This window comes from Thalia democratica, unplaced genomic scaffold (assembly GCF_965202585.1).
Source record: "Thalia democratica unplaced genomic scaffold, ktThaDemo2.hap1.1 HAP1_SCAFFOLD_139, whole genome shotgun sequence".
NCBI lineage: Eukaryota > Metazoa > Chordata > Thaliacea > Salpida > Salpidae > Thalia > Thalia democratica.
This window is the reverse complement of record NW_028139287.1, coordinates 87,540-100,508: the sequence shown is the minus strand read 5'-3', so window position 1 is coordinate 100,508 and position 12,969 is coordinate 87,540. Positions and strand designations below refer to the sequence as shown.

The 12,969-nt window shown below is 26.1% G+C and overlaps 4 non-coding genes across 4 annotated transcripts; 2 read left to right on the top strand and 2 right to left on the bottom strand.

Moving 5' to 3' along the window:
- Positions 1-6,610: 6,610 nt before the first annotated feature.
- On the top strand, positions 6,611-6,683 carry Trnak-uuu (transfer RNA lysine (anticodon UUU)). The gene has a single exon. It is a non-coding gene; the product is annotated as a tRNA-Lys (tRNA).
- A 974-nt stretch (positions 6,684-7,657) lies between these two features.
- Trnad-guc (transfer RNA aspartic acid (anticodon GUC)) lies at positions 7,658-7,729 on the top strand. The gene has a single exon. It is a non-coding gene; the product is annotated as a tRNA-Asp (tRNA).
- Positions 7,730-9,200: 1,471 nt separating this feature from the next.
- Trnan-guu (transfer RNA asparagine (anticodon GUU)) lies at positions 9,201-9,274 on the bottom strand. Its single transcript has one exon. It is a non-coding gene; the product is annotated as a tRNA-Asn (tRNA).
- A 188-nt stretch (positions 9,275-9,462) lies between these two features.
- On the bottom strand, positions 9,463-9,534 carry Trnad-guc (transfer RNA aspartic acid (anticodon GUC)). The gene has a single exon. It is a non-coding gene; the product is annotated as a tRNA-Asp (tRNA).
- Between the last annotated feature and the right edge of the window lie 3,435 nt (positions 9,535-12,969).

Here is a 12,969-nt window from a genome sequence, read left to right as displayed (position 1 = left end):
CAAGCTGATTGTTTTTTAAAAACTGAATGAAGAAAGAAAAACTAGATAAAGACTTATTTGTTGTAGTCATAGAAAGCTTTGTTAAGAAAACAGTTATTCGAATTAATCTTTAGCATCATATTAGCTAAAAAATCTTATTGCTTTTTTATTTTTATTTCAAGTCAAAATATTTTAAACAAAAATGCATTGTCCGGGAATCGAACCCGGGCTTCCCGCGTGGCAGGCAAGAATTCTACCACTGAACCAACAATGCCTGTGGAAGAAGGGGCATTATTGCGTTTATAAACTCAAAATGCTACTTAGTGATGGTGTCTGCTAACGAAATGCTGCTAAAAGTAGTGATATGTAGTAAAATGAACTTGTTTAGTTTTACTTCTAATTCGTATTATTTCGTAAAAGCAAACTGTATTGTATTTTTTCATTATTCATAATTGTTCATAAATAAGAGCATTTTACTTTAGCTGACCTTTAATTATATTATTAAAATAATTATCAATCATTATGTTAACTAAAATTAGAGTAATTTTCACACTTAACTATAATAATTACTAGTTATACTTATTACTAGTAAACATATAATGTTTTCAGTTTGAAATAATAAAATAAGTTTGTTTTAATCAAGTAAAAAACTTAGGTATTACTATTTTTCGATTAAAAAATGTACATAAATTTTGATTTTAATTCCAATTTTTTTGCTCTAAAAGAAAATAAAAATTATCTTTTATGTTCATTAAACTGAATGCAAGTTATATAAAAGTTTATCTTAAATGTAGTCATATTAATTTGCTAAATCATCAATCATATTATATTCTTTTTGCTTATTAAATGATTTTTAAAACGAAAATATATTAGCTTTGTTGAAGATAGCTGAATTAATTCTACTATTTTAATTCTTTTATGTCTTTTTTTATAAGCTGACAAAGCAATATTTTTCCAGATTTAACATATAAAATTTTTAATTATAAGTGGTCAGTAATTTTTTTAAAAATCTTTGTTGGTTTGAGCTGTAGTTTTAAATCCAATCATCATTTAAATTTTGGAGTGTATATTGTATAATTATAAAGTTTAAAAAAAAAACTGGAGTCCTTGAATTTGACAATTTAGGCTAAAAAACCTAGAATTTGAGAAATTTTGGAAAAACAGAAATTTTGAACGTAAATCACTTAAAACCTGGAGATATGAACAATTTTTTCATGTTAGGTAGTAAAATTTCGATTTGACACAAATAATCTATCTATAGGTAAATTTTTTTGTCATCATCAAATAATTTGTTTATTAAAAAACATTTTAAAGAAGTTTTAAGATATCTTATGAATGTCATTATACTACTTGACACAGTTTTTTACCTTAAACTTAATTTTAACAAAAAATAGACCCTAAAACGTGTAATTTGACAATGCTGCAAGAAATTTTATAAAACCTAGAGAAAATTTTCCAAAAACCTTTGGCAACCCTGTAGTTATTATATTTCAACTCTAATTAAAGTTCTATTTGTGGTATTAGTATATACGCTTATGGTAAAGCTTAAGACTGTCTTATATAGTTAAACAATTACTGATGGACTCGATCAACAACAGTTTGTTGATGAGATTATTTTATCTTTAAAATTATAAGTGCAGTTTTTTTTTTGCCCAAAATTCAAGTAAACTATTTTTTTTGTATAAGTACAAAAATTGTTTGTAAGCTACTTTCAACCAATGTTCAATATAAACACTTAAGTATGGTCACGTGCACAAGTCGTAGTGGGCGAATGGTTAAGGCGATTGACCAGAAATCAATTTGACGCAGCCCGCGTAGGCTCCGATCCTGCAAATGCTGTATTTAATTTACATATCATTTGAGATTATCTTTTATTCACTATACTTAAGTAGAAAAAAACACAATTCCAATAATAACAAAACAAGTTTAATTTAATTCATTCAAGTAGACATTCGGAATACATGGTGCTTGCCACCCAGACCAATTCAAACTTTTCAAAACTTCCCACCATCTAATGTTCGCCTGTTTGAAAAAAAAACTAAACATGTTCCAAACTCCCCTCAATAACAATAGTAACAATTTTTGAAGAAAGCAGTGCAGAAAGTTATTGTTGCTTCACCACCAAAATAGAAACAGTACATTTGTTGTGTAATAATTATACTCAAAAGAAAATTTAAACTTTAAAGTAACCCTTTGAAATTGAGTTTTCTAAACATATATCAAATAATTATTAATGAATGTTTTTTTTTGCTAATTTAAAAGAAGAGTTGAAAACTAAAATACTGCTCAATTAATTTTTTGATAAGTATATATTTTTTATTTTTATTTATACAACTCACAATTACATTATGATTAAGATAAATTAAAAAAAAATCACTTATTTTACGAAATTTTATAAAAAAAATTAACAGATAATTAAACATTAATAATTCAATCAAATAATTATTAATAAATTTTTTTTTTGCTAGTTTAAAAGAAGAGTTGAAAACTAAAATACTGCTCAATTAACTTTTGATAAGTATATATTTTTTTATTTTATTTATACAACTCACAATTACATTATGATTAAGATAAATTAAAAAAAATCACTTATTTTACGAAATTTTATAAAAAAAATTAACAGATAATTAAACATTAATAATTCAATCAAATAATTATTAATAAATGTTTTTTTTTTGCTAGTTTAAAAGAAGAGTTGAAAACTAAAATACTGCTCAATTAATTTTTTGATAAGTATATATTTTTTTATTTTATTTATACAACTCACAATTACATTATGATTAAGATAAATTAAAAAAAATCACTTATTTTACGAAATTTTATAAAAAAAATTAACAGATAATTAAACATTAATAATTCAATCAAATAATTATTAATAAATGTTTTTTTTTGCTAGTTTAAAAGAAGAGTTGAAAACTAAAATACTGCTCAATTAATTTTTTGATAAGTATATATTTTTTTTTTTTATTTATACAACTCACAATTACATTATGATTCAGATAAATTAAAAAAAATCACTTATTTTACGAAATTTTATAAAAAAAATTAACAGATAACTAATTTGTTAATATTGTTCAGATTCGTTCCGCCCGTAATTCCCGAATTGCTAGTTAAGCCAAACAGCCAATCAGGCAAGCGTTTTGATCAGTCACGTGAAAAGTTTTTCGACCAATCAAATCTCGACAAGTCGTCTTTCGCCAAACCGGATAAGTTAACCTTACCTTCGTACAACGGACCCAACGGAACTTTCAGAAAAAGAAACTAGTTTAAAATCCGTCGAGAAACTGCGTTAGTCTTTTTTTTATACTAATGTTTACTTTTTATTTACTTTTAAATAAATAGATATCTTTGTTTTATTTTATTTTAATCGTTGTGCTGTAATTTAGTCAATAATAATAATAATAATAATAAATAATTTCATTAAGTTTTGTAGTATTAATATAAAAAACTTTTTTTAATTTTTCAATGTAGTAGTATATTTTTGTAAAAAATTTTGTTTACAATTATATTAAATCTTAAACCTAGTATTTTTTGGAATTCATTTAAAAGCAGGATTATACCAAGTTATTTATAACATTTTATTTTTTTGAAAGTATTTAAAATCAAAATTTTTTTTTATAAAATTTTTTACTAGTTCAAGTTAAAATTGTATTAAAAAATTGTTCACATAAAATTTCTTAAATTTTAACGCAGTTAAATCTATTCTTAGTTTGTGTTAATTATTAGCAGTTATAGTTTATACAAGTTTCTTTAAAATCTTAAATATTAACTCGATTTTAAAATTAGCGATTAGAAAAATATAGTATTTATGAAAAGTAGCTCGATTGTAAAATAGCCACATATTTCGATTTATACTAACATTTTTAATATTAGACATATAAAACGTTCCATGTGTTAGCATGCTTTAAAATGGTCTTAAAAGTTATCAAAATACAAAATATTAATCACTTTATTACAGATTTAGTTTAATATTTAGAGGTTTAAATAATGAGAAACTAAGAGAAAAAGTTACAAGTTACAAGCTACCACAGTAAAAGAGGGGACACGTTTCAATCCACCCGCGTTCGAAATCCACCAAGTCTAATTCGAGAATTGCTTACCGATCGAGGGTAAGGTTTAGGAGTAACAGTGATAGTGAAAAATAAATAAATAATATATAAAAAAATGCATAAAATATATAAAAGAAATAGATAAAGAAAATATAAAAATAAATCGGGTGGATTTTGATAGTATACCGTAAAAGAGTATGAGATTGTAAAATTGCAATTTATAAAAGTAAAAACTTTAGATTCTATTTACGTAAAAAACATTAATTTAGATTATATATGAATTAGAGTGCTCGATACCGAGTGGTCTAAGGTGCCAGACTCAAGCGTTATGCTTCATCGCCATGCGATTGTGAGTGTTCTTGTCTACAATTGTCGGCGTGGGTTCGAATCCCACTTCTGACACTTTTTATTACAAATTTTAAGAAATATCTTGAATATTAAATTCCAAAACCAGTGTAACTCCTACTATCATTTTCATTCGGAAACTAAATTAACGAACCACTATCTTACATTGGCGACAGTGAAACTTTTGTGCAGTGAGCGATACGAAGATTGTAAATTGAAATTTCAAACGTTAAGAATCAGTTGCTTGAAAATGACTGGAAACGCTGATGTTTAAAATTTGTGGCAAATGCAGAAAACCGACAAAATATTAATAACTCCCATTTGTTTGTTGATTGATAAATGTGTGAATGTTTTTATTTTCATGTGCTTAAATATGTTTTTGTGGTAGTATTGCCTACACTGTTTTTTTAAAGTTAAGTTAAACTAAAAATAAACTCTGAGTCATCTGCAAATGAATGCTATGTTGACTAAAATGGCTTTTTACAGGAGTAATGGGACATCATGACGCGGAGATGGCGGGAAAACACGTCGTTCGTGAAGCAAGTCTCCCTCTTTCTCGTTGACGAGGCTCGTTTGCTGAATGATAAAACCAGGGGCGTTACTATTGAGGTTAAAAAATTTATAAATAGTATTTAGAATCGTTAAATATATTCCAATTCATAAAATTTCTCTTTATTTTAAGAAAGTATTAAAATTTGACAGTAAAAAGTAAAATTAAGACTATGAAGACCTCAACATGATAAAAAATTAGCAAAAGTTATAATTTGTTTACTTTTTTTTTGGAAGTAATAAATCGATTAAAACAATTAGTACTGTTAGAATGAAGTTATTAAATTGAATTTCATTAATTTGTATTTTGAATATTTTTTTACTAAAAACACATTTGTTTCATTTTATAACGGCTAAATAAATCATCAATATAAATTAAACATAATTTACCATTTGCTAATTTAAGTTAAGTTTTCTGTAGTTTTAAATTAATAATGTAACCATATTGTGGTTTTAGTTTGTTGCAGTTAGCGCCACAATACCAATAAACTTATCAATTAAAATCTAGTTGATCATTTAAGCAGTGCTCAGTAGTATTAAGACAGTTAGGACAGTGTTTAAAGAATTTAAATTGAGATTTGTTTCAGTTAGCGCCACAATACCCAACACACAATATATTGCAGAGTGACTCCGAAGTATACAGAATCCCGCTGTCAAGTTTAAGTATGTATTAATTTAACAATAAATAGAAAATAATTAAGTTTTGAATTACTAGCTAATAAGTTTCAGTTTTGGCATAAAATGAATTTGTAAGAATATTAAATATGGAAATAAATATTGAAAAACCTAAACATAATTAAAACTGATTTAAAGTATATTTTAGAAAAATTGTATATAATTTGAAGTTATTTAAAAGAATTTTTTTAGCATAGATAAGAGTATAGATAATTTTAGTTTAAAACCTTAAATGATTTATAAAACTATACAAACTAATTTCAAAGACCTTTAAAAAATCAACTATTAAAGTCACTCATACTTTTTAGAAATTAGTTTGTTTTTAGTATGGATGAAACGTACAGACCGGTACAATTGAGATAAGTTGTGTTAGGATATCAGAAGCACAACTATAAAACTGCCTAATTCAAATTTGACATCAATCTCAACTATAAGCTAGTAAATTTCATTCAAACTTATTCGGAAGACAAACCACTTTAATTGTTAGTATAAATCTGAAACTAATAATTTATTTTCTATAAACACTACCAATCCACTTTAATTGTTAGTTTAAACTAAGAGTTTATATACTTATACAATAATATGATAAGCATGGTAGTGTTTTGTTAAACTACAATAAGAAACACTTGTTTATTCGCACATATATAATTTTAAAAAGTAACAAATACATAAAGTAAAGAATTTAAGTTTTAGTCTAAAAAATACGTACAATTTTAAAAGGCCCTCTATGTGTAGCCGAAATTCATTTAAATTTCTTAAGTTAATAAAAGTAAAAAAGTATTCTTTATTATCTGTGACTAAAACCAATAGTCTATTCAAATGTCACTAAAACTAAAAGTGCGGCCTGCAAAGATTTTTAAACTTGAAAGTTTGGCCCGCAAGCACGAACTGCCTGCCGACCCCTGCTATAACAGTTATGTTACCTTGCATGTTATAGCCTTAAAACTTAAAAGTTAGGCTATTGTGACGTAATAGTCAGTTTTAAATTCACATCATTCAAGTTTTCAGCATGAGCCTGGCTAGCTCAGTCGGTAGAGCGTTGGACTTTTAATCCAACGGTCAGGGGTTCAGGTCCCCTGTCAGGCTTCCTTTTTTTAATGTTGATTAACTTTAAGATTAACAACATTTTTTTAATAAACTATATTCATACTTTAATTCATGATAATCAGTAATACTATAGTTTGGTTGAAATTATAAATTACAGAAATAGAAGAACTTATTTGTATTTAAGTGTAAAATCAAATGGATTCTATTTAGTTGATAATTTGTAAAAAGTTATTTTTTTGTCTTAAACATATTACATTTGTAAAATAAGTCTCAATTTTATTCGAATACATTCTATATTGGAAACAGTTTCTTAAAAAAAATGTACTAAGTACAAATTAAATCAACTAGGTGTAGCTACAAGTCAAATTAAAAAAATTGAAATAATAACTGTTAATTAAATTTCAATACCGATTAAATTCGTTTACTTGTTTTTAATCATAAGTTTACTTTTTATTGGTTGAAAACTGTACACTCATAGTAACAGTGTATAAACACTTATAAGTACTAATTAAAGTAAGTAACAAAAAGAAGTATCTTTTAATTTTTAAAGTGATATTACAGTTTTTTTCAAGCAAAGCACCAAAAATTTCGAATGAATTGTGTTTAAAATGAAAGTCTACTAATATTTTAGTAGTTTTATTTAATTAAATAGATAGCTAACAAGGTTTAGATATATGTATATGTAGTTACCCAAAAGTATTGTTATAACTTGAATTTAAATTATGTAATTTTACAAGAAAACGGGTTGTGAAACATCATTAATTTAGAACTTAACATAAGTTTAGTAAAATTAACTTAACTTTAAGACTTCACAATTATATATATGGTACTTATCATAAACAGTAATTTTATCAAAATAATTGTTGATGGTGTTATTACGTCATAATGCGCTAGTCAGATATATAAACCGAAGAAATGCTGCTTTCACGTGTGGCCGGTTAGCTCAGTTGGTTAGAGCGTCGTGCTAATAACGCGAATGTCGCGGGTCCGATCCCCGTACTGGCCACATTTCATCCTCGTTAGTATAGTGGTGAGTATTCCCGCCTGTCACGCGGGCGACCGGGGTTCGATTCCCCGACGGGGAGTTTTTTTGCCTACTTGTTTTAATAAAATTGGGTTCTTATCCATTTAATAGTCCAATAATAATAAGTAACACAACTTATATAAGTATTTTTTTACTTATCAAATGACTTTTAAGGTATTACTTGAACACCTTTTTGGTTTATATGAAATATTTTTTTCAATTTATAAACAAAATAATGAATTGTTCCACAAGTCTCGTGGCGCAATCGGTTAGCGCGTTCGACTGTTAATCGAAAGGTTGGTGGTTCGAGCCCACCCGAGGACGATTTTTTTTATTTATTTAGTTTTGAAACATAAGTAAAGTTTTTACACTGAGTGATTTTTGTACTGCGTCATTTTTACAATACTATGTAGTTAGTTAGATAGTTCAAATATCTACATCTTTACATTGAAATTTTGTTTTTTTATGATAAAGAAACATTCTTATTTTTCTAATCTTCAAAAAGTTTGTTTTAAATAACTTTTTACCTTCAGTTTCATCTAAATAATAACTTGATTAAAAAGATGATACACCAAGATAAGTTAAACCGTATTAGCCCTGGACCTTGAATATTAATTAGTTTTCATATTTAAAACTTAAGTATTATATAATAATTAAATGTATATCATGTTAACCCCATATTCGCCAATCAGTAAAAATTAAGTACAGTAACCTCTCGCATATTTACGCACTCGTGACGTTACGCACTCTCGTTTAGTTACGCATTTTAGAATTCTAAAATTCCAAAAAAAAAATTTAATTCTTTTTAATATTGCACGAATTGGGTTTATTTTACATTTTTAATGTAAAATATGTTTTTCAATGCTAACTCACTTCACTATATCTTTAGACTTTGTAGACTTATGTTCCTTGACTAACTGATAAACATTTAGTTATACTTAGTATATCAGAAATTTTTTTAACAATAAGAGTTTAAAATAAATTCTGAAAGAAATATGACGGTGTTAAATAATGAAATAATAAAAGTTTAAAACACAAACTAATAACACAGCACTCTTGCCCTATATATGAACAAACATCTAAAAAAGAAATCTTATGAAACTTCCTAGCAAAAAGTATTATTCCTAGCTTTTTTTTGAATTTTTTAGAATTCTAAAATGCGTAACTAAACGAGAGTGCGTAACGTCACGAGTGCGTAAAGATGCGAGAGGTTACTGTACTTAATTTTAAATATGAAAACTAATTAATATTTTAGGTCCAGGGCTAATACGGTTTAACTTATCTTGGTGTATCATCTTTTTAATACAAGTTATTATTTAGATGATACTGAAGGTAAAAAGTTATTTAAAACAAACTTTTTGAAGATTAGAAAAATAAGAATGTTTCTTTATCATAAAAAAACAAAATAACAATGTAAAGATGTAGATATTTGAACTATCTAACTAACTACATAGTATTGTAAAAATGACGCAGTACAAAAAACACTCAGTGTAAAAACTTTACTTATGTTTCAAAACTAAATAAATAAAAAACGTCCTCGGGTGGGCTCGAACCACCAACCTTTCGATTAACAGTCGAACGCGCTAACCGATTGCGCCACGAAGACTTGTGGGAGAATTCATTATTTTGTTTATAAACCAAAAAGATATTTCATATAAACCAAAAAGGTGTTCAAGTAATACCTTAAAAGTCATTTGATAAATAAAAAAATACTTATATAAGTTTTGTTACTTATTATTATTGGACTATTAAATGGATAAAAAACCAACTTTATTAAAACAAGTAGGCAAAAAACTCCCCGTCGGGGAATCGAACCCCGGTCGCCCGCGTGACAGGCGGGAATACTCACCACTATACTAACGAGGATGAAATGTGGCCAGTACGGGGATCGGACCCGCGACATTCGCGTTATTAGCACGACGCTCTAACCAACTGAGCTAACCGGCCACACGTGAAAGCAGCATTTCTTCGGTTTATATATCTGACTAGCGCATTATGACGTAATAACACCATCAACAATTATTTTGATAAAATTACTGTTTATGATAAGTACCATATATATAATTGTGAAGTTTTAAAGTTAAGTTCTAAATTAATGATGTTTCACAACCCGTTTTCTTGTAAAATTACATAATTTAAATTCAAGTTATAACAATACTTTTGGGTAACTACATATACATATATCTAAACCTTGTTAGCTATCTATTGTAATTAACTTACATATTAAAAATTTGCTATGTGTGTTTACATTTAGTTACGCATATATTTAATTAAATAAAACTACTAAAATGTTAGTAGACTTTCATTTTAAAAACAATTCATTCGAAATTTTTGGTGCTTTGCTTGAAAAAAACTGTAATATCACTTTAAAAATTAAAAGATACTTCTTTTTGTTACTTACTTTAATTAGTACTTATAAGTGTTTATACACTGTTACTATGAGTGTACAGTTTTCTACCAATAAAAAGTAAACTTATGATTAAAAACAAGTAAACGAATTTAATCGGTATTAAAATTTAACTAACAGTTTTTTTTTTTTTGACTTTTTGTAGCTACAGCTAGTTGACTTATTTTATTTATTTTAAAAAATTATTTCCAATATAGAATGTATTCGAGAAAAGTTGAGACTTATTTTACAAATCTAATATGTTTAAGACAAAAAAATAACTTTTTACAAATTATCTACTAAATAGAATCCATTTGATTTTACATTTAAATACAAATAAGTTCTTCTATTTCTGTAATTTATAATTTCAACCAAATTATGGTATTACTGATTATCATGAATTAAAGTATGAATATAGTTTATTAAAAAAACTTTTGTTAATAATAAAGTTAATCAACATTTTAAAAAACGAAGCCAGACAGGGGACCTGAACCCCTGACCGTTGGATTAAAAGTCCAACGCTCTACCGACTGAGCTAGCCAGGCTCATGCTGAAAACTTGAATGATGTGAATATAAAACTGACTATTACGTAACAATAATGTAACTTTTAAGTTTTGAGGCTATAACATGCAAGGTAACATAACTGTTATAGCAGGGGTCGGCAGGCAGTTCGTGCTTGCGGGCCAAACTTTCAAGTTTAAAAATCTTTGCGGGCCGCACTTTTAGTTTTAGTGACATTTGGATAGACTATTGGTTTAGTTTTAGTCACAGATAAAAAAAACTGTTTTATTTTTATTAACTTAAGAAATTTAAATGAATTTTAGCTACACATAGAGGGTCTTTCAAAATTGTACGTATTTTTTAGACTAAAATTTAAGTTCAATAATTTACTTCAGTCTTGATAAAACGTCTACTATTAAAACAATTAATGATTTCATTTAATTATTTAGTTTTTTCAGTTACTACCTAACTTTATATAAAACTGAGTTTCAAAAACATTTTTGGGCCACATTATACATTTTTCATAATAACAGGGTTCGTGCGCGTCAGGCTAAGTCAGGCTAAATCAGTATTTTTGAAAAAAGTTGAAAAACGTCAGGCTAAAATAACAACCACTTTTTCACATTTTTTTTTAAATACTAGTTTTTGAAAATAATCTTTTCGAATAAATAACTTGCTCTCTTTGAAAAGTTCAGAAATATTAAAACTAGTTAATTGAAATTAAATTTAAACCTGTTTGTATTAGAAAAAAATATGATAATTCTTTTAACATAAATAAGGGTTAAATACTCTAGTATCTTTTATTAAAATCAATGTAGTTTTATACATGGTTGCCATTAAAAATGCCTGATTTACATTAACAAGCGAAAGTTTATTAAAATTTTAAAAAGCATAAAACCAAAAGACTTGAAGTTAATCAAGCTTAATTGTCATAAAAAGTTACATAATATGTAGTTGAGTAGAAAAAAGTTTCAATTTATAAACTACAGTTTTTAAAAATATTTTGAGAATTTGGAGATTTATTCAACCCGGTATAAATATAAATTTCACAAACACTTAAAAGTGACAGTATTTTAAAAAGACTTAAAATTCACCAAATAATGTAGTTTCGAGGTTTATAAACAGCTGTGTAGATATATAGAGCAAAAACAATAAAAAAGTTTAATAATCATAATTTAGCTTTGAAACCATCGATAAGTTTTTAAAGTAATTTTTTTTCAAGTATAAACATTTGTTATGTCTCTAATAAAGTAAATAACAAATTATATAGAGCATTATTGAAATTCTTTATGCTTTATCTTTCAATTAAAAAATAGTAAGTATAATATATTTTGAGTAACAATATACAGACTTAATAAATTTACTACACCTAAATCAAGTATACATTAAAAGTTAGTTCAAAAAAAGAGCATCTGTGTATGTTAGTGTGCAATGCATGGGAGTTAAATTAGTTTGCAAGGGTATCTTACTTTAAAAAAAAGTTTGATTACATGACAATTCAAATTCAGAACTTTCAAATTTCGCTAATACAAATTCTTAAAGAAATATTTTAGAGACCATAATTAAAAGGTAATATATATTTGAAAAATCAAATAAACGTATGTAGATCTTATTAATAACTACTAGCAATTTTTTTTTCGCAAAAGTATTAAATAGTTTTCGAGATATTTAAAACTTACTAAAAATTACTATATTTTAAAAATTATTTACCATATCTTAAAAAAAAGGATGCTTTGCAAAACAAAAAAGCTTGTAGACATTTATGAAACCTACGAACGTTTTTATTTTTTTTTTTATATACGTTACTTTTGGGAGTTCTGGCCCTTTATAACATTTTTAACAATATGAATTGTCGGAATTTGAATAGTTGTGCACCCAAAATTTATACTGAACAAAAAACTAACTTATTTTATGTAATATATTGTTTTCAATGTGTCTGTACACAATTAAATATTTTATGTAGAAACAATTTTAATAGAAAGTTGTGCAAAATACTCTTAATCTAACTTATAACTTGTTTTATGTTCTAACATTTAATCTTTAAATGTATTCTAAACCCAAAAGTTGTTTACCTAATGTCATTTTCTTGTTATATTTCAATGCTGTCTGTACACACTTAAACTAAATAAATGTGAAAAAACAATCATAATATAAAACTATGCTATTTAATCTTACGTTTAACTAAATTAAGTAAAAGTTAAAAACGTGAAAGTGAGCATCTGTATACATTGGTGTGCATAGAAATTAAATTAAAGTGCAAAGTAAACTTACTGTTTAACTTAAAAATGAAATTTGTTCTGAAAAAAAAAACTGTTTTGTTTTATGTCGTACTCTTATTTAGTTTGACATAGTTATTTGTCTGTACAGTGTACACACTTGAATATAATTTATTTGAAAAAATAATTTTGATAGG